Genomic DNA, 27,972 nt, shown 5'->3' on the forward strand with positions numbered 1-27,972 from the left:
CGCACACATCCGCATGGCCTGTGTACCCAATGTTAAAGATAGGGTACGCAGGATGCATGCAGACATAGGTGGAGCTGAAGGAAGAGGCACGGCAGTGGGCGGGGCTTCACGAAGGGAGAAGGCTTTCATCCACAGCCCTGCCGAACGCTAGTGTGAAACTAGCCTTAGAATCCACACCTGACTTTAATTAGCACCATAAAAAATGCAAGGTTTCACTGTATTAAGATACATTTGCCCAACAAATATGCTTATTACAGTGACACTAATATTACCTGTGCATGGTCCATTTAGACCATTTTCTGCTGGCTAATGGTACCTCTTCATACTGGTCTGAGGCAGATATTTGCAGGAAATGTTCATCAGCTATTTTGGATTTGCTCAATTGTTGGTAGAGATTATGAAGAACTTAGTTGCTTTAGAGGAACAGTATTCATAGACCAAGTGTAAACCACCAGTTGTTCAGAAAATGGCCATCTCAAGTCTCAAGACTATGACCATACCAGCTGTATGGTAGCTAGTCTTTCTTCTGGTTTCCATGGTGATTCACGTATAGTTTAAGCTAGCCAAACTTACTTGTTAATGGGGGATTAGCTATTTCCATTTCCAGTTGAAAAATCAATTGACAATATCTTAGTGTACTGCTCAGTCCATACACCACCACTTTTATACACCAAATCTACTGATCTGAAATTGCACACACACATGTATGTTGTGGATTTCAGCTTTCAGCAGTATCACTAGCAATCAGATATTGTAGAGGAATTAACTGTTTTACTTAGGACATACAGCACTCATTATCTTCTTCCCGTAATCCTCCATGTTGTAGTTGTTGACAATGAAGTTGATGGTTTCTATATATATCCCAAATATAACAGTTCCTCCTCTCACAATGTGGCAATAATTCCGCTAAAAGCTGAAATCTGCAACATCACAGCTTGGTTAACAAACTGAAAAACAATATCATGGCACCAATATTGCAGTAGCAATCAAAATAAGAACAAAACAAGTCAGAATCCCATCTTAGAAATGATATCATTGGCTGATTCTCCCCAGGCTTATTGGTAAACACTGACCTTTATTTAATGCACTTCACATTTGGTCTATTGAGTAGCAGATGTTGCGTTAGTGAAATAAGGAATATTCCTGCATTTATACAAAGACTTTCCATAGTTCCTGTGAGGCATTTGCTTTCCTAGGGATTTGAGTAGAGAACCTGCCATGCAGAAAATGAGAGCACAGAATATAGTGGTTTAGACTCCTCTGCAAATTACCAAAGGAGCTACTTGTGTACATTGTCTATTCCATACTTGGCTGAGCTCAGGAAACACTTGGGCTTTAACTGGAAGTCTTGGACATAAGCACACGCTTTTACCATAATTCTAATTGTTTGCTGAATGGAGTTTCATTGCAGACTTTGAATGGAATACAGGAAATTACATTATATAGACATTGCATATGTAACTATTTTACTAGCAGAAAATGCTAATGCAACTCAAAACTCATCTATTCTAATGAAGTGTTAAGTATATGGGGTTTGGTGTCAACATTTTTTACATAGATTTTCAAAATAAGTATACCATTCTCATCAGGTCTAGTAATGTATACAGTTTATATTGTGAAAACTGGCGATACATGAGAAGCCTGCTACTATAGATGTTTGATGCCACCAAGAATATTTCATTTTTATTGCAAAATATTTAGATAATTATGAAATTGCCTAAAGTAATAAGCCCCAGGCATATACTGTGTATACCTTCAGACGTCTCTGATAGAATGGCAGGTTTTTGTCATGTAAAAAAAAAACATACAAAAGAAGAATGATTTTAGGAGTTTTTCCACCTTTAACCCCTTCACCACTGGACCATTTAAATTTTTCTTTTTCCTCCCCTTCTTCCCAGAGCCATAACTGTTTTATGTATTATTTTTCCATCAATATGGCTATATGAGGGCTTGATTATTGTGGGACAAGTTGTACTTTTGAATAACACCATTGACGACTTACAATATAGTGCACGTCGAAACGGGAAAACCGTCCAAGCTAAATGACAATGCAAAAAAAGTGCAATTTCACAATTGTTTTTTTTTGGGGGGGAGGGTTTATTTACCATATGCACTACACGGTAAAACTGACAATATGATTCTCCTGGTAAGAGAAGAATAAAAAGGATATGGGGCTGGGTGAGGGCTCATTTTTTGTGCTTTTACTGTTACCATTTTGGGGTGGATACGATGTTTTGATTACCTCTTATTGCATGGCCAAAAAAACATAATTCTCGAGTTTCGAATATTGTTTTTGTGATGTTGTTTACTGACTGGATTAATTTATTTTATATTCTGGTAGTTTGGACATTTCTGAATGCGATATCAAATATGTGTATTTTTCATTTTTTAAATTGTTTTTAATAGACCAAGGATCGTAATAATATCACAGTGGGAAAAGATTCAGGTGATCATATAAATAGTGCCAATGATGAGGTAGATATATGTGCTAGGCTAATTTAAAATGCAAGACCTGAATGGTAGCAGAGACACCAAAGACAATGCACCCACCCCATTAGTATGTATTATACTGTATAATATATACTGAATACACTATACATTTTTTGAACTCTTTGGAATTCTTTTATATCACATTTGGAGTAAAGTTTTTAGGGGTATTCCGATCTCAAAGATCCTATCAAAATATGAAGTAGGTATAATATTAATATTAGCAAATGCCTCCAATTAGAAATGTAGTATAGTTTTTCTGATTTGCTATGTCTCTTTCTTCATGTGCAGGCATTGGAGGACCTTATGTATCCATGGTTACGACCACTGATATAGCGACAGTTAGCTAGTTGCTAGTGGTCGTAACCATGGATACCTAAGGTCCTGCAATGCATACTCATGAGGATAAAGGCACAGAGAATCAAAAAAACGATACTACATTTCTAATTGGAGATATTTGCTAATATTATTATTATTATTACACCTTCATCATATTGGGATAGGATCTTTGAGATGGGAACACCCCTATGATTTTTACTGCAAATGTGATGCAGAACACTGGCATTTAGCTTTGTGGTGTTAATCTTTATACAGCTTGCAAGTTACAGTTATGAAATACAGCTTAAAGGTCACTGTCTCTTCAATACATATATTGTAAATTATAAAACAGCTACAACTGGTAACTACAACAGCAAATCAGCTTACAAATGCTGAGCGCTGCATGGGCTTGGGCATGTCTCCAGCCATGCTTTCCGGTGTGGATGATAAGGTTTCTTCCTGCCACCAATATAGCTGGACAGCATGTCTGTTTCCATTGGGAAACAATTAGTATGGTCATCATTGCAGCCTTCACATGATTTCAACTTTCCTAGACTCTGGCATAGCAAATCAAAGTATCCCCCTTCCCATAATTCATGAATAGGCATATTGCCGTTCAGAAATCAGGAAAGCTTTTGATTTCTTCCTTTGGCAATATCCACTTCATTCCTGACCAGCATTCAAACTCAAATCAATAGCTTTGTTTGGGGAGATAAAAAAGCAAGAATAGCTACCAATGTTCTCTCTAAATGCAAACTTCACGGGGGAATTGGCCTCCCTAATATTACTGCGTATTATTACGCTAACTTAATAAAGCAGAACATGTATTGGTGGCCTCAGGAATACAAAAATGCTTGGTATGACCTTGAATTTTCCTTTAGCAAAGGTTTTCCTCCAATCTTGTCTATTCTCAACGAACTCACTCACAAAAAAGTTATCTCTAACTCCCATCCCATTTTTTCAAGCCTCACTTGAGGCGTGGAAGAAACTGTCAAAGCCCAAGAAAGGTTCATCCAAAATAGATCTGATGAAAAAATTACCCCTTTCATTGATTTCTTACATAAACAATTTCAATATTGATCCCTCATGGAAAGAGTTAGGGATCACAAAGTTAAAAGACATCTATGATGGTAAATCCTTTTACCCTTTTTCTCACATCAGGAATCACTTTAATGTACCCGCCTCTTCCTTTTTATAATACATCATCCTAAAAAATTAAGTTAAAGAATTCCTTCTTAAAAAGTTGATCTTTTCAGAACCTTCCATAAACCTGTTATGTATAGTGTTGAGCATTCCGATACCACAAGTATCGGGTATCGGCCGATATTTGCAGTATCGGAATTCCGATACCGAGTTCCGATATTTTTGTGATATCGGAAATCGGAATCGGAAGTTCCCAGTGTATGGTTCCTGTTATGACCCCAATGGCGAGGGTCTCAGAGATATCAGCAAGTCTGCAAAATACAAAAATCCAGCTCATAGGGCAGTGGTAACTGGGTTGACCATATATCTACTCCTAACGCCAACCCTAGAAGTAGCCGGGGAACATGCCTACGTTGGTCGCTAGATGTCTCGCGCCAGCCGGAGAGCTAACTACCCCTAGAAGAGGAAAACAAAGACCTCTCTTGCCTCCAGAGAAAGGACCCCAAAAGTAGGATACAAGCCCCCCACAAATAATAACGGTGAGGTAAGAGGAAATGACAAACACAGAGATGAACTAGGTTTAGCACAGAGAGGCCCACTTACTAATAGCAGAATATAGTAAGATAACTTATATGGTCAACAAAAACCCTATCAAAAATCCACGCTGGAGATTCAAGAACCCCCGAACCGTCTAACGGCCCGGGGGAGAACACCAGCCGCCCTAGAGCTTCCAGCAAGGTCAGGATACAGATAATATACAAGCTGGACAAAAAATGCAAACAATAACGAATTGCAAAAAGCAGAAAAGCAGACTTAGCTTAATCAAGCAGGAACCAGGATCAGTAGACAAGAGCACTACAGATTAGCTCTGATATCAACGTTGCCAGGCATTGAACTGAAGGTCCAGGGAGCTTATATAGCAACACCCCTGACCTAACGACCCTGGTGAGCATAAAAGGAATGACTGACAAACCCAGAGTCAAATCACTAGTAGCCACTAGAGGGAGCCAAAAAGTAAATTCACAACAGTACCCCCCCCTTAGTGAGGGGTCACCGAACCCTCACCAAGACCACCAGGGCGATCAGGATGAGCGGCGTGAAAGGCACAAACTAAATCGGCCGCATGCACATCAGAGGCGACCACCCAGGAATTATCCTCCTGACCATAGCCCTTCCACTTGACCAGGTACTGAAGCCTCCGCCTGGAGAGACGAGAATCTAAGATCTTCTCCACCACGTACTCCAACTCGCCCTCAACCAACACCGGAGCAGGAAGCTCAGCAGAAGGAACCACAGGCACAACGTACCGCCGCAACAAGGACCTATGAAATACGTTGTGAATGGCAAACGACACCGGAAGATCCAGGCGAAAGGATACAGGATTAAGGATCTCCAATATCTTGTAAGGACCAATGAATCGAGGCTTAAATTTGGGAGAGGAGACCTTCATAGGAACAAATCGAGAAGACAGCCATACCAAATCCCCAACACGAAGTCGGGGACCCACACCGCGGCGGCGGTTGGCAAAACGCTGAGCCTTCTCCTGTGACAACTTCAAGTTGTCCACCACATGATTCCAGATCCGCTGCAACCTATCCACCACAGAATCCACCCCAGGACAGTCAGAAGGCTCCACATGTCCCGAGGAAAAATGAGGGTGGAAACCAGAGTTGCAGAAAAATGGCGAAACCAAGGTGGCAGAACTAGCCCAATTATTAAGGGCAAATTCAGCCAACGGCAAGAAGGTCACCCAATCATCCTGATCAGAAGAGACAAAACACCTCAAATACGCCTCCAGAGTCTGATTAGTTTGTTCCGTTTGTCCGTTAGTCTGTGGATGAAAAGCGGACGAAAACGACAAATCTATGCCCATCCTACCACAAAAGGATCGCCAGAACCTGGAAACAAACTGGGATCCTCTGTCCGACACAATATTCTCAGGAATGCCGTGCAAACGAACCACGTTCTGGAAGAACACAGGAACCAGATCAGAAGAGGAAGGCAGTTTGGGCAAAGGAACCAGATGGACCATCTTGGAGAAACGATCACATATCGCCCAGATGACAGACATGCCCCGAGACACCGGAAGATCCGAAATGAAATCCATAGAGATGTGTGTCCAAGGTCTCTTCGGGACAGGCAAGGGCAAGAGCAACCCGCTGGCACGAGAACAGCAAGGCTTAGCTCGAGCACAAGTACCACAGGACTGCACAAATGACCGCACATCTCTTGACAAGGAAGGCCACCAAAAGGACCTGGCCACCAGATCTCTGGTGCCAAAAATTCCCGGGTGCCCTGCCAACACTGAGGAATGAACCTCGGAAATGACTCTGCTGGTCCATTTAGCAGGCACAAACAATCTGTCAGGTGGACAAGAGTCAGGCCTACCAGCCTGAAATCTCTGCAACACACGTCGCAGATCTGGAGAAATAGCTGACAGGATAACTCCTTCCTTAAGAATACCCACAGGTTCAGCGACTCCAGGAGCATCAGGCACAAAGCTCCTAGACAGAGCATCGGCCTTCACATTCTTAGAACCTGGTAAATACGAAACCACAAAGTCAAAACGGGAGAAAAACAATGACCAGCGGGCCTGTCTAGGATTCAGGCGTTTAGCAGACTCGAGGTACATCAGATTTTTGTGATCAGTCAAGACCACCACACGATGCTTAGCACCCTCGAGCCAATGACGCCACTCCTCAAATGCCCACTTCATGGCCAACAACTCCCGATTGCCCACATCATAATTTCGCTCTGCCGGCGAAAACTTCCTAGAGAAAAAGGCACAAGGTCTCATAGTAGAGCAACCAGGGCCTCTCTGCGACAAAACGGCCCCTGCCCCAATCTCCGAAGCATCCACTTCAACCTGAAAGGGAAGTGAGACATCAGGCTGGCACAAAACAGGCGCTGAAGTAAACCGGCGCTTCAACTCCTGGAAAGCCTCCACGGCAGCAGGAGCCCAGTTAGCCACATCAGAGCCTTTCTTGGTCATATCCGTCAACGGTTTAACAACGCTAGAAAAATTAGCGATAAAACGACGGTAGAAGTTAGCAAAACCCAAGAACTTCTGAAGACTCTTAACTGACGAGGGTTGAGTCCAATCATGAATAGCTCGAACCTTGACTGGGTCCATCTCCACAGCAGAAGGGGAAAAAAATGAACCCTAAAAAGGGAACCTTCTGTACACCAGAGAGACACTTTGAGCCTTTAACAAACAAAGAATTTTCACGCAAAATCTTGAAAACCATCCTGACCTGTTCCACATGCGAGTCCCAATCATCAGAAAAAAACAGAATATCATCCAGATAAACGATCAAAAATTTATCCAGATACTTCCGGAAAATGTCATGCATAAAGGACTGAAAAACTGAAGGTGCATTAGAGAGCCCAAATGGCATCACCAAGTACTCAAAATGACCTTCGGGCGTATTGAATGCGGTTTTCCATTCATCTCCTTGCTTAATGCGCACAAGGTTGTACGCACCACGAAGGTCTATCTTGGTGAACCACTTGGCACCTTTAATCCGGGCAAACAAGTCTGACAACAACGGCAAAGGATACTGAAATTTGACAGTGATCTTATTCAAAAGCCGATAGTCAATACAAGGCCTCAAAGATCCGTCCTTTTTAGCCACAAAAAAGAATCCCGCACCAAGAGGGGAAGAAGAAGGACGGATATGCCCCTTCTCCAGAGACTCCTTGATATATGAACGCATCGCGGTATGTTCAGGTACCGACAGATTAAACAGTCTTCCCTTAGGAAACTTACTGCCTGGAATCAAATCTATTGCACAGTCACATTCCCTATGAGGAGGCAATGCACTTGACCTAGACTCGCTGAAGACATCCTGATAATCAGACAAATACGCCGGAACTTCTGAAGGCGTAGAAGTAGCAATAGACACGGGCAGGGAATCTCCATGAATTCCATGACAGCCCCAACTTGACACTGACATTGCCTTCCAGTCCAAGACTGGATTATGGGTCTGTAACCATGGCAACCCCAAAACAACCAAATCATGCATCTTATGCAGAACAAGAAAACGTATCACCTCCCGATGTTCAGGAGTCATGCACATGGTAACCTGTGTCCAAAACTGCGGCTTATTTTCTGCCAATGGCGTAGCGTCAATACCCCTAAGAGGGATAGGATTTTCTAATGGCTCAAGAACAAAACCGCAACGCTTGGCAAATGACAGATCCATAAGACTCAGGGCAGCACCTGAATCTACAAACGCCACGACAGGATACGATGACAGTGAGCAAATCAAAGTTACAGATAGAATGAACTTAGTTTGCAAATTACCAATGGCGACAGGACTAACAACCTTAGTAAGACGCTTAGAGCATGCTGAGATAACATGTGCAGAATCACCACAGTAGTAACACAAGCCATTCTGGCGTCTATGAATTTTCCGCCCATTTCTAGTCAGGATTCTATCACATTGCATTAAATCAGGTGCCTGTTCAGATAACACCATGAGGGAATTTGCGGTTTTGCGCTCCCGCAACCGCCGGTCAATTTGAATCGCCAGGGCCATGGAATCATTCAGACCTGTGGGAATGGGAAAACCCACCATCACATTCTTAATGGCCTTAGAAAGGCCATTTCTAAAATTTGCAGCCAATGCACACTCGTTCCACTGGGTCAGCACGGACCATTTCCGAAATTTTTGGCAATACACCTCAGCCTCGTCCTGGCCCTGAGACATAGCCAGCAAGGCTTTTTCTGCCTGAATCTCAAGATTGGGTTCCTCATAAAGCAAACCGAGCGCCAGAAAAAACGCATCAATATCAGCCAATGCCGGATCTCCTGGCGCCAGCGAGAAAGCCCAATCCTGAGGGTCGCCCCGTAAAAAAGAAATAACAATTTTCACTTGCTGAGCGGAGTCTCCAGAGGAACAGGGTCTCAGGGACAAAAACAATTTACAATTATTCCTGAAATTTCTAAACTTAAATCGGTCTCCGGAAAACAGTTCAGGAATCGGTATCTTAGGTTCTGACATAGGATTTCTGGTAACATAATCTTGTATGCCCTGCACACGAGCAGCAAGCTGGTCCACACTTGTAATCAAGGTCTGGACATTCATGTCTGCAGCAATCACAAGCCACTCAAAGGTAAAGGGGAAAAGAAAAAAAAAAAAAAAATGAGAAAGAGCAAAAAAAAACTCAGAACTTTCTTTCTTATAATCCCACTTCTGCAATGCATTTAACATTTAGTACTGGCCTGGCAAACTGTTATGACCCCAATGGCGAGGGTCTCAGAGATATCAGCAAGTCTGCAAAATACAAAAATCCAGCTCATAGGGCAGTGGTAACTGGGTTGACCATATATCTATTCCTAACGCCAACCCTAGAAGTAGCCGGGGAACATGCCTACGTTGGTCGCTAGATGTCTCGTGCCAGCCGGAGAGCTAACTACCCCTAGAAGAGGAAAACAAAGACCTCTCTTGCCTCCAGAGAAAGGACCCCAAAAGTAGGATACAAGCCCCCCACAAATAATAACGGTGAGGTAAGAGGAAATGACAAACACAGAGATGAACTAGGTTTAGCACAGAGAGGCCCACTTACTAATAGCAGAATATAGTAAGATAACTTATATGGTCAACAAAAACCCTATCAAAAATCCACGCTGGAGATTCAAGAACCCCCGAACCGTCTAACGGCCCGGGGGAGAACACCAGCCGCCCTAGAGCTTCCAGCAAGGTCAGGATACAGATAATATACAAGCTGGACAAAAAATGCAAACAATAACGAATTGCAAAAAGCAGAAAAGCAGACTTAGCTTAATCAAGCAGGAACCAGGATCAGTAGACAAGAGCACTACAGATTAGCTCTGATATCAACGTTGCCAGGCATTGAACTGAAGGTCCAGGGAGCTTATATAGCAACACCCCTGACCTAACGACCCAGGTGAGCATAAAAGGAATGACTGACAAACCCAGAGTCAAATCACTAGTAGCCACTAGAAGGAGCCAAAAAGTAAATTCACAACAGGTTCCCAGGGTCTGGAGGAGAGGAGACTCTCCTTCAGGCCCTGGGATCCATATTCATGTAAAAAATAAAGAATAAAAATAAAAAATATGGATATACTCACCCCTCCGACGGAGCCTGGACCTCAGACGTGCAACCGGCAGCCTCCGTTCCTAAGAATGAGCGAGTGAAGGACCTGCGATGACGTCACGGCTTGTGATTGGTCGCATGAGCGGTCACATGAGCGGTCACGCGACCAATCACAAGCCGCGACGTCATCGCAGGTCTTTCACTCGCTCATTCTTAGGAACGGAGGCTGCCGGTTACAGCGGTTACTACCAGGGCGCGTCAGAGGGTGAGTATATCCCTATTTTTTATTTTTATTCTTTATTTTACACATGAATATGGATCCCAGGGCCTGAAGGAGAGTTTCCTCTCCTTCAGACCCTGGGAACCATCCAGGATACCTTCCGATATTTGTGTCCCATTGACTTGTATTGGTATCGGGTATCGGAATCGGCGATATCTGATATTTTTCGGATATCGGCCGATACCATCCGATACTGATACTTTCAAATATCGGAAGGTATCGCTCAACACTAGTTATGTAATATTGGCCATAAAATTTTTTGAAGCTTCTACAATATATACAAATGGTTCAGTGATGGCAGTGATATATCAAAATCTGCATATATGCTAAAATGGGAATCTGACCTACACTTAATTGTCGACTTAGAAGACTGGGAAAAGGCTATAACACCTACTCGTCAACTATTTCAATGGCTTTGCAGGAATCATTTTACAAACTTATGACGAGATGGTACTATACCCCGACGAGACTGGCCATCATCAATCCAGAAAACTCTTCGAGTTCCTGGAGAGAAAGCAGTCAGAAAGGGAACCTATTACATATATTCTAGTTTTGCCCCAAAATTAAGCCTCTTTGGGCAAACATCTCTTTTCTTATTGACCAAATTGCAAACAAAAATCTTCATATTATCTCCCCAATTAGCTCTTCTCTCTCTGGAGTCAGACTGTATAGAACCTGCCTTGAAACAATTAATAATCTGTATTTTGTTAGTAACCAAATCCAGTACTGCTTACTATTGGAAATCTCCAGATATTCCTTCCATTCAAGATTTAACAGAAAAAATGTCATTCCATAAATCCTTTGAACACAAAATCGTATTAGTAATTGTTTTGATAAATTCTCGAAAAAATTGTTCTGTTGGTTGGAAGTTTTACCATAAGGCCTTGCAATTGTTTTATATATAAATCAATATTTGTTTTGCTTTTATATATATGTATGTTTGTTTTTGTTTTTTTATTTGACATATCTTCTGGAATAAGTCCTTTACTGTTCCCTTTCCCGATTTGTTTCCCTTCCCACATACCCTGGTTATCCCTCTTATTTTCCCTTCATTCTCCCCTTCCCTGATGTTAATTACAAAACCCAATAAACTCCTTGGAAAAAGAAATCAGGAAAGCATGATGGAAGGGGACAGCTAAAAGACTTGATTGATTTAAACCAAGCTTGATATTTATCCAACTTTCAACCTCGTTTTAGGTTTTCTTAACAATATTCTTGGGTATAAATGTTATTTTAAGATTAAGTTTGCTGCTTATTTTATGATTTTGGTTAGGACACTAATACTTTTCCTCAAAGTGTCTAGCTCAGCACAATTCTTCTAACACAGGCAGTCATTAAGTTTTATTTTAATCATTAACTTCATAAAAGAGTTCACCCATCACAGTGGGAGCATTTTTTCTTTCGAATAACGAAGTCCATTTTCTAGTTCACAGTTCTTTTTATTGCAATTAGTTGTAATTGACTACGAACATTTTAATGGGTTTTGTTTATGTACCTTGACTTTACAGCAGTTTTACATCCATATCCCCAGGAGGCCTCTCTAATAGAAGAGATGTTACTATTAATTAGACTTTAAAGTTAAATGAAACTTTTGTCACAGTGCTGTTCTTCATGAAATAACGATTTATCAACATTTATATTAAGAAGAATATATAGAAGATACAAAGCTTAAAGGGATTCTATGATTGTATTTAAACATGGTATCTCAATAGAGTATATGTAGCGCTTACCTTCATAGTAGACTATCTCCTATAATTTCGTCCTGATCACGGGGGGGATGTTTTTTTTTCATGAATGAGAAATACTTCTATCAGTAGTAATGTATATATGCAATCCACTAAGGCTTATCTGTAGCAGAGTAATTGATGTCATAGTTCCACATGTGCTAACCAAGGTACTTGTCACAATCCCACCACTCACTGTATCCTAGGAATGCAGTGAGTGATAGCTCAGCCCTCCTATAGGTTGCGTGCTGGGTTGTCAGTATCGCAAATGACAGCTTGGCCATCCTATAGTTTCACTGAAGAGGTGTTTTAAGTTGTCAGATTTGTGTATGGGATTTCCCTGCTGCCCATTTAGGCCAGGCCTGATGGAAGTCCTCCAGGTGTCGACCTTTAAGAGTAATTGTTTGACCATTTAACTGGCTGTCTATGCTAGGACTATTGCCAGTAGTAGCTTTCAGCTCAGTGGTTTGTTTGTTCTGAGCTCAGTGCTCTTTGCTCTTTTATTCTGACCTTTTTGCCGGGCCTTGGATTTGCCTTTTGTACTGCCCCTTTTGCCTTGACACACTCTGCCCTTGGTTTCCTGACCCCAGACTTTGCCCCTTTGTCTATGACGTACTCTCCTGGCTTTTGACCTCAGACTCCTTCACTTTCCCATCTCACGGCTTGCCCATGTGAAGTGACTCAGTGTCAAAGTACTTATTAGCTTTGTATTTCAGAAACTGAGTTGTATTCAGGCTCCTGTAATCCAATATATTTGACTGAACTAAAGTTTCTGGGAATGCTTGTGTAAATGCTTTCATGTCAGTCAATGAAAGCGCGAGCATTAGTTTGCCAGTTGATCACATCTTTTATGTAGCTTAAAAAATTATCGTACCATTTGTCAACAGCAGCACATCACCCCATATAAACGGGATGGACTGCTGATAATATGCAAACTGTATGTAAAAGGGCATACTTTCAGAAATGTTGTGGAAATGTCATATATACCTGTTTGTTCAGACTAAAAAAAATCATACATTTTTGTGATCTTGTTTTGCTGACCTATGGGATTGAAAGGATTAGCCAGACTTTTTTTTCTTCCATAGGTCTAAGCACTTATCGGTAGGTAGTTTAATTATTTTATTTTATTTAACTCACTTACATAGCGCCATTAATTCCAAAGTGTGTTACAGACATTATCATCACTGTCCCCATTGGGGTTCACACACTAGATTCCCTATCAGTATGTCTTTGGAGTGTGGGGGGAAACCGGTGAACCCAGAAGAAACGAAATCACGGAGAGAACATACAACCTCCTTGCAGATGTTGTCCTTGGTGGGATTTGAATCCAGGACTCCCATGCTGCAAGGCTACCTACTACGTGCTTATTCTGCCATGTGCTCATCTTTCTTAGCTCAGTATAGTCACAAAACCACTCCTGGTTGCAATTTCCCCATTTTCTGTCATATCACATTGACAGAGAAACTCTCCGCGCTGTTGACGGGTAGTCACTGTCAACATCATGTTGATTGACAGCAATTTCCTCGCTACCTTACTCAGCCCAGGCACACTCAGTTAATGTTATTTACACTGCATTAGTAGTGTAGTGATATAAGTCTGCAACTGACACTGATACCCTGTATAGGTGCTCAAAATCAGTCACTTGCAGAGATTTTTGTACTGCTCATGCTCCAACTCAGGCAAAGCAAATCACACTGCGCTGAGCTAGCTTTTTTCTCTTTCAAGAACTCTGTCATTGGCACAACACAGCTGTCGGGTAACCAGGGACCAGGAGCTCCTTCCCTGTCCCTAACACTAGGGAGTGCCCTAGCTTGACCTGCTCCCCTGGATACTTCAGATGGCGAAGATTATGAGACCTCTGCTCTTGCCTTATCTCTTGAGTTAGCCCTCCGTCTGTTCTCTTTCCCTCCAAGGGAAGAGGGGGCGCTACTGTACATCATAGTACACCAACCTGACAAACAGGGCAACACAAGCAAGAGTTAACAGAAAACTCCAGGCATACAAAATGTTCACTCACATATAAGTGAGAAATGCACTAGGGTGTGAAGGTAGGGAATAAACCAAAACAGAGAAGGATAAGGAATTACCACACATACAAACCAAGCAACAGACACTAATAACTCCATCAACTCTCCTTCTCATACGAAATCCTCTCCCTCAGTTAGTCATGCAGCAATAAAGCTAGCTCTGACAAGGATTTGTATCAGAGCCCAGATTATAAAGGGAAAAGGAGTGGAAGAGATAGACCTGCTTTGTCAACATGAGTATCATATCCCTATACCTTTCAGCATGATGGCCCCACTCAGCATGATGCCCCACAGCCATCACTCAGTATGATACCAACACAAAGTATTATTGTCCCCATAACCCCCGCATAGTCCACTCAGTATGATATTCTCATAGCCCCTCAGTATGATGCTCCAACAGCCACTCACTCAGTATGATCACCCCGCTCAGTATGATACCCCACAGCACACCATCGTACATAGTATCATAGTCCCCACAGTACTCTACAGAATATGATTACTCTTGAGTGTGATGGTCCTACAGCCCCTTACTCGGTCTGGCTCCAAATACTAGCCCACCACTCTGTATGATGGCCCACATGCACCCAATCAGTATGATGCCTACACATCCTTCCACTTGGTAAGATGTCCCCATACCCCACTACTCAACACAATGTCCCCCACTGTTTGAAATCCCCACAGGAAACCCCCACTCAGAATGCAGGCCCAACCCCACTCAGTATGATGTCCCCAATAGCCCACCCCTCAACTCAATATGATTGCCCCACAGGACCCCACTCAGTATGCTGTCCCTCACACACCCCCACTAATTAAGAAGTCCCCACAGCCTCCACTCAACATGATTTCTCTCACAGTAAACCCCCACTATAATGTCCCCAACAAAATCCACTCAATAGGAGGCTATGGGGGTCACCACAGCTACTGACTTTAGTAAAATAGCTAACTAAACACTAGTCACATTCCCCATTCCTCCAGGGTGCTGCTGTAGTTTGTGCAATCCTGAGGCTCCGCATTGCAGGTACACAATAGTGACATGACCGTGTCTGCCGTTCACCGAATCTCAAACTCACAGCCACTGCCTTCGGCTCCCTAATCCACCATTCTGTTCAATGGTATCCATGTCCTGAGGATGCGGAGGATGCTGCTGATATCGTGATAAAGGATGTTGGAGGGGCAGGTGTCAAGCAGTGCCGGGCCTCCCTGGCTTACAGGCCCCATAGTCGTCGCTTTGTCTGCCGCTGTATAGGCAGTATGCACAAATGGGAAAAAAAACAAACTCTGAGTCTTGGGACTCGGCTGAGGGTAAATCTTATTGTGACTCATTAATAATCAATATTATTGTCTGATATTAGTTAAAAAATATATTTATTGATGTTTGCTCTCTAATCTAATTTTTAAAATAGTAATTTATCTGACTTCTTTAACCGAAAACGACAATTTTTTTTATAGAAAATGGAACAACAAATGATGAACACTTACAGCTATCTAAAAAAAGTGATAAACAAATGGCTTGCATTTTCTTGGGAGAGCATACAGCTCTTAAGAACGTAGTGGTTATTGAGGCTGAGGTGACAGGACACTTAACTTGATGGATTGCTCAAGTTTAGTTCATTGCAATAGTTTTAGAGAATCTATGAACGGTTCAGTTCAGCTGACTCCCTGGCGATTTTTTTTTTTACTGCAACAGAAAAAGACATAGTAGTCATTATCAAGTTAGATAAGATGTAATATTTGTCACCATAAAAGATAAAATTAGAAATGATTTGTATTATTTGTATTACATGTGTAAATCACACTTGTATAATCATCACATGCTCATCGCAGGACTCACCAATTATATAGACATGGAAATGAAATCTGTTCATCAGTGTTTCTCATGTCACCTGCTTACCAGTGAAGTATGGTACATAGCTTTCTGCACCGCTGACAGGTCCCAAAGTGACTTTCTATACTCCCTTTACGATTAGTCACCGTTACCTCCCAGGTCGCTCCTTTACTCCTTACTAGTTTAACCATTTCCTGCCCCAATAATTTAACTGTAGACCCCCCAGCTGTGTAAATTACTAATGGATTTACATATAGCACCTACGCTTTATAAAAATCTTCTGCTGCAGCTGGGCATTTAAAAGGAACCTGTTACCAGGTTTTCGCCTCCTAATCTGAGAACAGGATAATTTAGGGGTTGAGAAGTCTAATTCCATCAATAGGTCACTTACTAAGCTGATTGCTGCATTTTTTATAAAATCATTGTATTTACAGCGGAGATTGTCACTAGAGAAAGAGTAAACCTACCCCCATGTAATCCTCCATATTCATGAGCTCTATATAACCCTGCCTCCACCACTTATTGGCAGCTTTCTGCCTATGCACAGTGCACACAGAAAACAGTTAAACAGCAGTGTGGGTGGGGTTATACAAAGCTCAGCATTCAGAGAACTTGTAGATCTGCAGCAGATAAAATAGTGATTTTATGAAAACTTCAGCAAGCAGCTCAATAGGTGACACATTTCTGGAATCAGGGCATCCGCACCTACATCATGCTGTTCTCAGATGGGCTAGCAAAAATTTGATGACAGATTCTCTTTAAAATATTGTATTTGTAATTATGGAAGAATTCGTAATACACAACCTCAACTGTTAATTTGTTAGAAATTTTGGACAGAATAAGACATGTGTTATAAACTTATGCATTTATTCAGCCACCAAAGTCTCTCGGGACTTCAAATCCTACAAAAAAAAATTGATACAAAATAATTTGCTATCAATACTCCAGTGCCTCAAAGGGTATACAAATATGCAAAATGATTGCTTTATTATTTTCAGTGTTCATCATCGAAATTTGGATCTTCATCAAGTATCTAATGAATCCCAACTACAATCTGAGAGAAATCGTCATTTTATGAGAATATTGATTTCAATACCTTAAAGATTCACAGGAGCTACTGGCAGGGCTGCTATCAGGGTATTGCTGCCCTTAATGCTGTATGGGGCTCAGTACGCAGAAGTACAGAAGTGGGCCCAGACTGGGTTCAGCCACATTGGAGGGTTTCCAAGCATGATCAGCCTTTTTAATGTCCTACCACAGCATCTCAATCAGATTAAGGTCAGGACTTTGACTAGGCCAAAGTCTTAATTTTCTTTTTCTTAAGCCATTCAGAGGTGGACTTGCTGGTGTGTTTTGGATCATTGTCCTGCTGCATAACCCAAGTACGCTTGAGCTTGAGGTCACGAACAGATGGCCAGACATTCATCAGGATTTTTTTGTTGACAGCAGAATTCATTGTTCCATTTACCACAGTAAGCCTTCCAGGTAACGAAGCAGCAAAACAGCCCCTGACCATCACACTACCACCACCATATTTTACTGTTGGCATGATGTTCCTTTTCTGAAATGGTGTGTTACTTCTATACCAGATGTAATGCACCTTCCAAAAAGATCAATTTTTGTCTCGTCACTCAGTCCACAGAATATTCTCCCAAAAGTCTTGGGGACCATCAAGATGTTTTCTGACAAAACCAAGACGAGCCATTATGTTCTTATTGCTCAGAAGTGGTTTTTGTCTTGGAACTCTGCTATGCAGGCCATTTTTGCCAAGTCTCTTTCTTATGATGGAGTCATGAATACTGACTTTAACTGAGGCAAGTGAGGCCTGCAGTTCTTTGGATGTTGTTCTGGGGTCTTTGGCTACCTTTTGGATGAGTCGTCACTGCGCTCTTGGGGTAATTTAGGTTGGCCGGCCACTCCTGGTAAGGTTCACCACTGATCCATGTTCTCGCCATTTGTGGATAATGGCTCTTACTGTGGTTCGCTGGAGTCCCAAAGCTTTACAAATTGGTTTATAACATTTTCTTTACTTTGTTTCTCATTTGTTCCAGAATTTGTTTTGATCGCTGTATGATGTCTAGCTTTTGAGGTTCTTTTGGTATACTTCACTTTGTCAGCAGATCCTATTTAAGTAATTACCTGATTGAAAACAGGAGTGGCAGTAATCAGGCCTGGATGTGGCTAGGGAACTTGAACTCAGCTTCCCAAAGATGTAACAAACCATAACTAATTTATTTTTTAAGGTAGGGGAGGCAATCACATTTTCTCACTGGGCCCTGTAGGTTTGGATTTCGTTTCCCCTTAATAATAAAGACCTTCATTTAAAAACATTATTTTGTGTTTACTTATTTGTCTAATATTTACATTTTTTTGGTTATCTGAAACATTTAAGTGTGACAAACATGCAAAACAATCGGAAATCAGGAAAAGGGCAAACACTTTTTCACACAACTGTACTTACATTAAAAATTCCCTACTGTTCCTTAACTACACTACTTAACGGCTTTTCTATTTTTTTTCCCAATTTCCTTTCTGATGATGCATCGTTTGATAATTACAATGCATTCTGGGATAATCAAACCAAGTGTCGTCAGGGGGCAGAGGCTACTGTCACTGCCGCAGACCCTGCCTCCTCCCTGAAAAGAAGTGTCATCAGTGGCACTTGTTCCAGGGACCCGGACAGTCCCTGCGCTGTACACTGTGAGATATGCACAATGACAGCATACGCTATTTGGTCGGCTCAGATCAGCAGTGATGAGGTGGCAATGGAAAAATTACATATTTTTAACATACATTTTGCATCTAATTTTTTTTAATCTTGGCAAAGTTTTTTCTTACAAATCACAATTTTTATTAAAAAAAAATTAAAAAGTCTTGCAATTTTCACACTGGCCAGCAGGACTGCTGTTTCAGGAAACCTAGATGGACCTTAGCAACAATTAACCACTACAGAGAGTGTGCAAAGGTCATTATGAAGTGCAGGGAAAAATCAGTGCTGTGATATCGCCAATTGTGATTTGTGGATTCTGTGGCATCAGCTGTCTATAGAACATATTAATATATTTGTTTTATTGTTGGTTTCCCCTGTAACTGGGTGGCATATGAGCCCCAGTTACAGGGGAAAATCAGCCTCTTCTTTTCACAGCAGAGCTACCTGGGTTTGCTCTGGTGCCGGAGGAGGAAGCACAGTAAACAATTCTTCAGTGCTGTGTATGTATACAGAGAAGGAAGGAGAGGGTAGAAATGATAATAAATCATGCCTGCCTTCTCTGTAGCAAGTCTGGCTCAGTATGACAGCTGGCTACTTTCCCCTGCATCTGCACAATGTCCTGCAGCTGCTCTACATGGCGGTGATGTTTTAGAATGTGACTGCAGAGTAGAATGAGGACCACCTGGACATTTAAAGTCCATGGGGCATCCTGAAGTTGTTAAAGGGAATCTGTCAACTGGATTTCACCCCCAAACTATGTATATGCACCTGTAGATCTTGCAAAGACAAGACTAGTTCTAGTTTTAGCTAGACAGTTCCTCTGTTACTGAGAAGTCTGCTTTTTTGTATTTAGACTCCAATTGAGATTCATTAATGGATGACATAACTCAAGACCATCTGGTAGGATCCGTTTCGGGTAGGATTCAATGTTACAAAAATTGAATTCAGAAAACATTTTAGGACATTTCCACCGCTATTCAAATGAATGGATGCTGTATTGGAACACTTTGTTTTAATTTTTGTCATTCCAAAACAGATAAAAAAATGAAATAACTGATGGGCATGTAAACATAAGATAAGCCATAGACAGGGGTCCTGCATTTGTTTTTCTTCTGCATCACTTGTATAAATGAAGAACAATGTGACCCTCCTTTTGGGTTCCCCTGTCTTTTTAATTAATGTTGTGGAAAGCCTTTTTACTTAGTACTTGCAATATACAGAGCTACTCTCACACATGAAAATTGTCAATTTCCCCTCACCTGCAGGAGCCCGAAAGAGGGCCCTTCTGGACTCTTCCGAGCCACAATATCTATTTTACTATGTGGAATAGCACTATAGACTGCTCCACTGCAAATGCATGCTGTATGGTTAAAAAAAGTGGTATACGGTACTTGGTTTTTTTTGCAGTGACATAAGTCAGAGAGAGGCATATGTTGTGAAATCCACTTAATGTATACCTCCACCAAGCATGGCATAGCACACTATGAAAAATTGTTCTGCAATTCTTATTATTTCTTGAAAGACTTCTTATTATCACAAAATATGGAAAAAATATCGTATTATCAACTATGGTTTATAATTGTCAATATTTCTCATCTGTTGTTGCTGTATTTTTTTATTTTTATATTTTTCTTCTTACTACATAGAATACACAATGCCCAGAGTTAGAAAAGTATGGCTGCTTTGTTTCAGAAATAGCACCAGCTCCGACTATGGGTTGTGACTGGTATTGCAATTCACAGCCTTCGAAGTGAGTGGTCTTGAGCCACACAACCCATGGTCAGAGGTGGCGCTGGTTTTGAAAGAAAGCGAACAACCCTCACAGTACTTATGTGAATGTCCTCTATATTTTTCTATGCCCATGTGCTACTTCAGGTATTAACAAAGTTCCTTTTGGCGCAATTTGCAGTGAATCCAATTAAGCAGCTATCGGTTGAAAAAGAAGCCAATCCCAAAGTTCCAAATTCAAAGATAATAACACACAGAGGATTATTGATCTTTCTATATGGGGTTTATTCCTCCAATAAAAGGTGGTGAGGGAAGTAATTCCAAACAAATGGCATGGGCTTGTATTCCGAGGAAGGGATTTATTAATGTGTTTGTACCTTCATTCATGCGTAGTGAGACCAGACATTGGTAGAAGGAAAAACAACGTACAGTATCAGAAGATGTGTTAATGACAGTTTGACACTTTGTTGTCTGTTTCCAGGTAGCAAATGTCACAGTTCAAATCCGTTTAAAGAATTAGAAATCCTGATGATTTGACCGAGATCTTTACATGGACATGGTAAACACCAGAATGATGTAATATGGCTATAATCATTTTTTATGTAATTAAATCCAATGTAATATAGATATTACAATATATTCCGATTTTATGTTGATATTATAAACCTTAACAATTTATTTTAAAGATATCTAATATATTCAAAGCTATAATACTTTATACCCATGTGTTATGCTTTCTAAATCCCATCCCAGAACCATACTAATTTGTATCTTCAATAATTGTACACTATTATGTTCTTAATTATATTTATTGCCCCTTTCCTCTGGAGAGAGATATTTTTATTTAATTAGATGTTTGAATAATTATAGTAGTTTTTAAATCTTTGTGAAATCCAGAGACAGCTCATTGTTTAATCCTTCTTATAAACATGCATCTCAACAGGAAATAAAAGTAATAATAGTAAAAAGAAATGATTTCTATTTTATAAAGGGCAATCGGTGTTACACTGTATACATACCGTATATACTTTTTAATTGTAATCTTACATAATATATACAGTATATAATTTCATTATGTATCTATCTATCTATTAAAATATACACTGTTTACACTAAGTAATGATTACAATTTTTTTAAAATATTCTTACAAAGTATTTTTTCAAGGGCCAATTAATCATTTTTACAAAATGCCATACCTGTACATCACTTAGGCTAGGTTCACATTGCGTTAGGGCAATCCGTTTAGCGCTAGCGGATTGCGCTAACACAATGTATTTGTAGGGGTCGCGTTTAGGGGTCGCGTTAACGTCCCTGCTTTCGCAGATAACCTATCTGCGAGAGCGGGGAATGGACCTCGGGCGCACCGCGGACTCTGCAAGCAGCATCCGAGGTGCGCCACAAAAGAACGGCACATCGCTAGCGCGAACCGAAAAAGGCACATGCTAGCGATGCGCTTCAGACAGAAACAACATTGCTGTCAATGGGTGCGCTAAAGGACCCGTTGCACGGCGTTAATTGCGACATTTTCGCTGTGCAACGCTGTCCATTAGCGATCACCCACTAACGCAATGTGAACCTAGCCTTAGAGATAACCACATCGATGTGTCACTGCAGTTACCAGCAAGTACGGTATGTATGAAAAGTTACCACATTTATTCCCAAAAATAAGAGATTGTATGAATCAACTTACAGAACCCAGTCCAATGGCCACGTCAGTAACCTGTGGCTGCCTGATGGGAGCTCAGTGAACTCAGTGAACCAGCTTATCCAAAAAAGATCTGCTGGCAGGTAGGAGGAGGTTCGCTTAGCGATGACTCATCGATTTTCACCATCTGTACTAATAACATATGATATCTACTGCAGATAACATTACTATTATTATTATTTATTATTATAGCGCCATTTATTCCATGGCTTCAAATAGCTACAAAGCTTTAAAAATAGAAATGTTGGTCCTGTAAAGAGAATATGATGTTAGAATACAACATAGTATTTAAATCAGGTTTTATTAGGAACATATCTCTATTGGTGTTTTTGACTTTCATTAAACATTCCACTTTTTATACCTAATATAATTAATATAACTAAAGTTTAAAACATGAGGCAAAACTACCTTATTTATAAAGCTAGCACTACATGGTGACAGAGAGTCGAATTTCGACATTGTATCTAATTATTTTCTATTGCGTTATGCTGCAACCTGCAACCTCCTGCAACTACGACATACAGTGGGTACGCAAAGTATTCAGACCCCTTTAAATTTTTCACTCTTTGTTTCATTGCAGCCATTTGGTAAATTCATAAAAGTTCATTTTCATTTTTTTCTCATGAACCCCTTAACCCCTGGAGCTTTTTTCGGTTTTGCGTTTTCGTTTTTCACTCCCCTCCTTCCCAGAGCCATAACTTTTTTTTATTTTTCCATCAATAATTTGACCTTTATGTGTGTTTTGTTATCAGGACTTTACTCATGGTTATTCAGAGGTGTATGGAGACAATTATTTGTGTCCTGAGAGCCAGTATTTTTTTAAATAAAAAAAAAATATTATGTGACACCAAAGAAAATAACCCAAAATATATGCCCAAAGAAAAGGGGATATGTGTCCTCATATGGAGCGTGAAATATGTTTGTGTGAACCTGGCCTAACTCTTGCTACTCTCAATAGTATTTCAATGTTGTCATCAATAATATTTTTAATGGTTAATATAAATCTTACTTGTAGGAATATACAGAAAACTAATGTAGTATCTGATTATGGGTATGGAATAATGCAATGCATTTATAGAATGATCAATTTTACTGGGGATATAATAATAATAGTAATAATACTAATTAATAGTAATAATAATAATAATAATAATAATAATAATAACTTTATTTTATTATATTAAAACTCAGTAATGGCAGTTTTCATTTTTATTATAATACTTTATTTTCCTAATGGAAATGTTATTTATTTTAAAATTAAATGATTTTTATAAAAGAAAGAAAACAGTGGGTACAGAAAGTATTCAGACCCCTTTAAATTTTCCACTCTTTGTTTCATTGCAGCCATTTGGTAAATTCAAAAAAGTTCATTTTTTTCTCATTAATGTACACTCTGCACACCATCTTGATTGAAAAAAAGCAGAAATGTAGAAATTTTTGCAAATTTATTAAAAAAGAAAAACTGAAATATCACATGGTCATAAGTATTCAGACCATTTGCTCAGACACTCATATTTAAGTCACATGCTGTCCATTTCCTTGTGATCCTCCTTGGATGGTTCTACTCCTTCATTGGAGTCCAGCTGTGTTTAATTAAATTGATAGGACTTGATTTGGAAAGGCACACACCTGTCTATATAAGACCTCACAGCTCACAGTGCATGTCAAACTAAATGACAATCATGAGGTCAAAGGAATTGGTCAAGGAGCTCAGAGACAGAATTGTGGCAAGGCACAGATCTGGCCAAGGTTACAACAGATTTTCTGCAGTACTCAAGGTTCCTAAGAGCACAGTGGCCTCCATAATCCTTAAATGGAAGATGTTTGGGATCATTAGAAGCCTTCCTAGACCTGGCCGTCCAGCCAAACTGAGCAATCATGGGAGAAGAGCCTTGGTGAGAGAGGTAAAGAAGAATCCCAAGATCAATGTGGCTGAGCTCCAGAGATGCAGTAGGGAGATGGGAGAAAGTTCCACAAAGTCAACTATCACTGCAGCCCTCCACCAGTCGGGCCTTTATGGCAGAGTGGCCCAACGGAAGTCTCTCCTCAGTGCAATACATATGAAAGACCGCATAGAGTTTGCTAAAAAACACATGAAGGACTCCCAGACTATGAGAAATAAGATTCTCTGGTCTGATGAGACAGAGATAGACCTTTTTGGTGATAATTCTAAGTGGTATGTGGGGAGAAAACCAGTCATTGCTCATCACCTGCCCAATACAATCTCAACAGTGAAAATGGTGGTGGCAGCATCATGCTAGATGAAAACCTCTTCCAGAGTACTCTGGACCTCAGACTTGGCTGAAGGTTCACCTTCCAACAAGATAATGACCCTAAGCACACATCTAAAATAACAAGGGAGAGGCTTCAGAACAATTCTGTGACTATTCTTGACTGGCCCAGCCAGAGCCCTGACCTAAACCCAATTGAGCATCTCTGGAGAGACCTGAAAATGGCTGTCCACTTGCGTTCAGCATCCAACCTGACAGAACTGGAGAGGATCTGCAAGGAACAATGGCAGAGGATCCCCAAACCTAGGTGTGAAAAAAGACTCATGGCTGTACTAGCTCAAAAGAGTACTTTTACTCAATGCTAAGCAAAGGGTCTAAATACTTATGACCATGTGATATTTCAGTTTTTCTTTTTTAATACATCTGCAAAAATTACTACATTTCTGTTTTTTCAGTCAAGATGGGGGGGAGAGTGTACGTTAATGAGAAAAAATGAACGTTTTTGAATTTATCAAATGGCTGCAATGAAATAAAGAGTGAAAAATTTAACGGGGTATGAATGCTTTCCATATCCACTGTAGAGTCGCAATTGTTTCCAAATAAGTTGAGTTTTCTGTCACTGGTTGACAGTCGCACACGAATCATTTGCCGTAGACTTCAATACAAGTCACATATGACTGCAACTTGCATGTGACTTGCCTGTGATTTGGCCACTTTTTTTTTTTACAACAAAACCATAAACATATAGTCATGAAGCAGCAAATTACATCTAAGTTGAACCAGATGCTTTTTGTGGTGCGACTTGACGCCATGTAGCCCTCACATATATGGGTCAAATGATAAATCCTTATTTGTAATCCTATTCTAATAATTTCATTGCTTATTATTTAAAAAAAAAAGTAAATCTAGGGTGTTGTAGCTACATTAGGAATGGGGTATATTGTTTGCCAACTGCTCTCGCCAAATCGTCACACTTGGCACAGTGTAAATGTGTTCTACATGGGAAGAGTAAAGCAAGTGCTGCATAACAAATCTAGTTTTGGATTGGTCTTTAATTTTATTATAAATCAAAATCAGATTGGCATTCGTAGCTTTCGGTGTTGGTGCCCTGTGATAGAGATTGACCCTCAAGTTACTAGAGTAGAAGAATCACAGTACTGAAATAAACACGAAGTTAAAGTTTGAGTCTTTATTGATGAGTCAGCGTACAATAAAAGTAACCCAGCCAGTGTTTTAGTCTGTCCCAGACTTTGGCCATGGCCTATGCCGTGCGCACAATCAGAAGACTGACTGCATCATTTGGACTATTTGCATATACATATGACATGAGCGACGATCAAGCTTTTGGTTAGCATGAAAAGTTGTAATTGCTTACATTTATTGTATGGTGGCTTAAAGTGAACCTGTCACCAGGTTTGGCTGATACGAGTTACGACCACCCCCTTTTAAGGCTTATATACAGCATTCTATAATGCTGTATATAAGCCCCGGATCCGACCTGTAAGAGAAGAAAAATAACTTTTATTATACTCACCTGGGGAGGCAGTCCGGTCCGATGAGCATCGCTGGTCTTGGTCCAGCACCTCCGATCTTCTTGCGATGCCATCCTCCTGCTTGCTTCATGTGGATGACGCATCTCTGCATCATCCACACATGCTCCCTTGAATCGCACTCCTGCGCAGGCATACTTATCTGCCCTTTTGAGGGCAGAGCAAAGTCCTGCAGTGCACAGGTGCAGCTCCTCTCTGACCTTTCCCAGCATTTTCGCATTGCAGCACTTTGCTCTGTCCTAAACAGGGCAGATAAGTACACCTGCGCAGGAGCACAATTCCAGGGAGCCCGTGTGGATGACGCAGGGACGCGTCATCCACATGAAGCAAGCAGGAGGACGGCATCAAAAGAAGATAGGAGGCGCCGGACCAAGAAGAGCGACACCAATTGGACAGGATCGCCCCGCAGGTGAGAATAATAAGAGTAATTTTTCTTCTCTTACAGGTCGGATTGGGGGCTTATATACAGCATTATAGAATGCTGTATATAAGCCTTAAAAGGGTGTGGCCGTAACTCGTATCGGCCAAACCTGGTGAATGTTGAATATAAGGCCTGATAGGGGATGGCTGTAATTCATATCAGCCAAACCTGGTCACAAGTTCCCTTTAAAGAAGTTATCTTCTACTAACTAACCCCTGCATAATCACTTCAGGGCCCTGTTTAAAGTGAACTCATTGAGTACTTACCTCCAGCAGTGTCCTCAGTCCTGCCACTCAGCAACGGCTGATCATTTGCAGCCTTCACTATTTCAAGAGAGTGGATATCTGCTCTGATGGAATATTGATGATCTACAGTCTATCAGCAGCGGGAATTGTGGTACAGGCTTTGCGGGAACCACTCCACTGCAGGAGGTGAGTATACATTGTTCTTACCTTAAACTCATTGAGTAGGAGTTATCCAGTAGTGGACAACCCTTTTAACTCTATGATGATAACATAGAGGGATGTCATAGCATAGGAATAATGTACCCAAAAATGTAATCATTACAGAAAAGCTGGAATATGCATAATGATTACAAAGTGGAGATCTAGTGCAGAGGGATGTCACCACACAAGATAAATGCAAGAGCTGCTCCATTACTGGAATAGAGCGCCCTGCATAAGGCACAAAAAATAATCGTGCAGCTATGTACTTAGAATGGAGTTACTGTTTACTTATTTTCATCACTATAATCATTACCAACTGTATCTTACCTCTATGTGAAGAGGGGTTCACTTATTTTTTGAGTGCCATATCAGTTGTTAATATGCTTTAATATGCAGCAATATTTTGAGACATAGAAAGACTAATCACAAGTGTTCAAAATCTCCTAAAATCCCAGAGGCTGTTTATGTACGGGTGTGGTTCAGCGCTTCAGAAAATGTTATATTTTTCAATAGTAAGAGGCGTGAATTTAAATTTCTTGGATGTGCTACAAATAGCTTTCAATGGAAGCTGCATAACTAGCTACCAAAAACTTCCTGCAAATTTAAATACATCAACATTGCCTGGAAAATTCATATGTCGATTTAATTCCTTCTTGGCAGGCAAAGAATGTTACTCTTGGCTATTGAATGAATACATTTTGCAGTGGACTTAAGAATTCACCAGCTTCTAAGTTATTTGAATACTATTAATTTGCATTTGAGGGTTTATAAAAATGTGTAAAGTTGAACAACATATTATTCTACTGGTTGACTACTTATTACATGTAAAAAGAAATCTTCTTTCTATACATGACATACCACCATATTAATATATCATGATCATCATATGGAAATTGAACACTTCCTTCCAAATATGCTTCTAGATGATAAAAATGTTTCCTTACAGTGTTAATTTAACTCTTAACTTTAGAACGGGCTGATACCAATAGACAATATGTTGGACTGTGAAAAGTAATAGGAACAGTAAACGGTCACATTGAGTGCCATTGAGGAAGGTGCAATTTATGGGTTAAGAAAATGTCAATGTTGTGATGGTTGAAGGCTTCATGAAGCTTCTACTTACATAACATTAAACATTAAACTACTGAAAGGTGAAGTGAGTCCCATTAATTATTTTGTGAAAACGACACCTGCCAAGTGGTGAGATATGTCAGGCATATTCTGAAATCGACCTGTTGATTGAAGGAAAAATGGGCAAAATTGCCAAGGGCCAAATTGTGATGGCGAAACAACTGGATGAGAGCTTCTCCAAA

General features: G+C 40.6%; 1 protein-coding gene across 5 annotated transcripts in view; it reads left to right on the forward strand.

Annotated features, from left to right (window-relative positions):
* TBL1X (transducin beta like 1 X-linked) overlaps nucleotides 1-27,972 on the forward strand; it is a 453,077-nt gene that overhangs the window by 97,867 nt on the left and 327,238 nt on the right. Inside the window, exon 2 of one of the 5 annotated variants that reach the window (XM_077294737.1) lies at nucleotides 20,787-20,881. The exons of 3 other annotated variants lie outside the window; for them this stretch is intronic. The gene's annotated coding sequence lies outside the window, so the exon portion shown is untranslated. The remainder of the gene's footprint in view (nucleotides 1-20,786; nucleotides 20,882-27,972) is intronic. One more of the 5 variants, XM_077294738.1, reaches the window with a different exon arrangement.

The sequence above is a fragment of the Ranitomeya variabilis genome, chromosome 3 (assembly GCF_051348905.1).
Source record: "Ranitomeya variabilis isolate aRanVar5 chromosome 3, aRanVar5.hap1, whole genome shotgun sequence".
Lineage (NCBI taxonomy): Eukaryota > Metazoa > Chordata > Amphibia > Anura > Dendrobatidae > Ranitomeya > Ranitomeya variabilis.